The 2886-nt window shown below is 40.8% G+C and overlaps 1 long non-coding RNA gene across 1 annotated transcript; it reads left to right on the forward strand.

The window, feature by feature from the left end:
- LOC121159196 lies at positions 1-1007 on the forward strand. Its single transcript, XR_005884319.1, has 3 exons — positions 1-121; positions 255-347; positions 977-1007. It is a non-coding gene; the product is annotated as an uncharacterized LOC121159196 (long non-coding RNA).
- The last annotated feature ends 1879 nt before the right edge of the window (positions 1008-2886 follow it).

Raw genomic sequence — 2886 nt, forward strand, 5'->3', positions numbered from 1 at the left:
GTGTCATTTGAAGATGTGGCTGTGGACTTTACCCAGGAGGAATGGCAGCACATGGACAACACTCAGCGGACCCTGTACAGGGATGTGATGCTTGAGACTTATAACAATCTGCTGTCCTTGGGTGAGTGAAAATCTGTCATGCCCAAACAGAACACTTCTTTATGGTTGACAAGTGAAAGGAGAGTTTCTGAAGTCCCATACTAGGTAAGACTAAGTAGTGATGTCACAAAATCTACATCATTTTCCACGAACAGGGTACAGCTTGACAAAGCCTCATGTGATCTTGAACCTGGAACGAGATTTAGCACCATGGACAGTGGACAAATCTACACACCAGAGACTTCCAGGTATGTGAGCACTTAGTGGGCATTGAAGTTGACACATAGCTCATTAAAGGTGGACTGGAACCCTTGTTTTTTGTTTTTTGTTTTTGTTTGTTTAAAGTGTCCTCCCAGAGGATAACTGTTGAGACACAGGAGTTCCATAATCCTCATGTGTAGGTTTACTCTAGCAATGCCTTTCAAAATTGTTGGCAAGTCACCCTACATCTAGCACTACTTATTGCTCTTTTCATGATCCCTAGCACTTGAATCATCATCTGCCACCTGCCAGATACATTCTCAGGAAGTTGTGCTTGAGTCAGACTACTCAAGCCAAGACAGATTGGTGCTCTTATGGGATGTAAGACATCCCAAACCTTATTTTGAGTTTCTGTGCCACATTTTCACTGCCATCCTGCAGCAACTTAAAATGCACAATTCCAAGTAATTGAAATTTGCATTTTAAAAAGCCATTATGTTAATGCATTAATAAAGAAGTAATGCTCATTATTTATGCTCATAAATGTCCACATTGCACTAATGTTAAAATATGCTGTATTTAGAATGGCAATAAACCTCATTGGCTGTAATTGAGCCTTGTAACAGAAAAACTTAGATGAGCTCCATGGAGATGGTTACTCTTTTCCTCATTTCAGATTCCTACAGACAGAATGAACTGCTTGGAGCCAATCAGGAAAGTCAAGAAATAATCTTCAGGCAAGTTGTAATCACAAAAATTTTATAATACCCGAAAAGAGAGTTGCCCAAGATGACTTTTTTCTTAAGATATACTTATTTTTATATCAAAGTCAGACCTACAGAGAGAAGGTGAGAGAGGAAGATCTTCCATGCATTGATTCACTTCCCAGGCAACCACAACGGCTAGAGCTGAAGTGAGGAGCACGGAACCCTTTCCAGGTCTCCCACACAGCTGCAGAATCCCAAGGCTTTGGGCTGTCTTGAGCTGCCTTCTCAGGCCACATGAAGCAAGCTTGATGAGAAGCGGGGCTGCCTGGATTAGAATCACCGCCCATATGTGATCCTGGTACATTGATTCTAGGAATTTAGCCACTGGTATACCTCAGAGGGCCCTGATAAGGATGCTTAATATTAGCTATGCCCATAATTGAAACATGATATGAATGAGAAATTGTACAAAAATGAAACTTAAGAAATATAATTTGTTTCTTCATATATACATATATATTTCATTTATAGTGTTAATTTGAAAGTGACTAGATGAATGTAGAAAGCAGATGGAATGAAATTACATTACTTTGGAGAGAGCCAGGGGATGGTGTGCCTCTTGAATGGAGAGAGGTAGTGACAACAAAATTTCAAAAGTGACGCTTAACCTGTGTGTGAGACCCAGAAGAATTTCCTGGCTCCTGGCTTTGTGTCAGCTCAGATCCAGCCATTGTGTTCACTTGGGGAGTGAATCAACGGACGGAATATCTTCCTCTCTGCCTCTCCTCCTGTCTGCGTATCTACTTCCTAATAAAAAAAAATAAATCTTAAACAAACAAAAACTATCAAGGCCAAGAAGAATCATTCCTCAAGAGAGGATAAACCAACCTGAAACATGAGAAAGAAGCCCAGAACTTGGGTACCATGTCAGGTGCTTGGCATTCAGAATCCACCTAGGCTGTTTCAAGTCATGCAGAAAAGTGCCCCTTGCCAGGGACTGCTAATCTTCCCTAAGGAGCTGTGCAAACACAAGCAACCAGAGCCTAGACTCCAGTATGAAAATTGAGTTGGTAAGAAAAGTGCAAATAGGTAGTTGATGAGTAGTGCGTCTGAAATGCTAAGCTGCTATACTTCCTACCTCCACCCCTCTGAAAGTGTAATCTGTCTGGAGGTTTAGCTAGAGTTAGGCAGTGGTTGGATTTGGGTCTTTGTTCAAGTCTTATATTGTGACACCATAGCAAATGTTACCAGAAAAACTTCTTTCAGGATCATACTATAGAAACAGAAACAGGAAATCAGTTTTCAATAGAAGCTTTATTGCTAAGTGACCAGGTAAATTTGGATGCAGGGCAGAGAAAGCACCTCCAAGAAGAGATCTTAGAAGTCTACTGGCTTTTAGAAGCAGAGAAGAAAGGCACCATAGCTCATTTGAAATCTTTTCTTCCCCCAGGATCCCTGGTGAAATGCCTCTTGAGATAAAACATGCCTCTGATTTCCCTGAGACCAAACTCCAGAGTGGGGAAAATCTCAGTCAGCACGATAAGATGCACACTTGTCAGCAGTCTTTTGAACACAATGGGAAAGAAAAAACTTTCAGCAGGAGGAAGATATTCCTTGTGAGTGAGAAAGTCTATACCAGCGACGCATGTAATAAGCAACCTGTCAGTGTGGGAGAGTCTGTGCAGCTTAAAGAGAAAAATGTTAAATAACAATTCTGACTTTGACAATCATCCACAAACACACTCAGGAGAGAAATCCCAAGAGCATTTCCAGAGTGAGAAATCACTTATTTATAAAACAGATGTGGAAGTCAATCAGATAACCCAAACAGCTAGAAGTCACTGTATATGTGGTTACTGTAAAAAGCCTTTTAACTACA

This window comes from Ochotona curzoniae, unplaced genomic scaffold, assembly GCF_017591425.1.
Source record: "Ochotona curzoniae isolate NIBS_2020 unplaced genomic scaffold, NIBS_Ocur_1.0 contig_409, whole genome shotgun sequence".
Lineage (NCBI taxonomy): Eukaryota > Metazoa > Chordata > Mammalia > Lagomorpha > Ochotonidae > Ochotona > Ochotona curzoniae.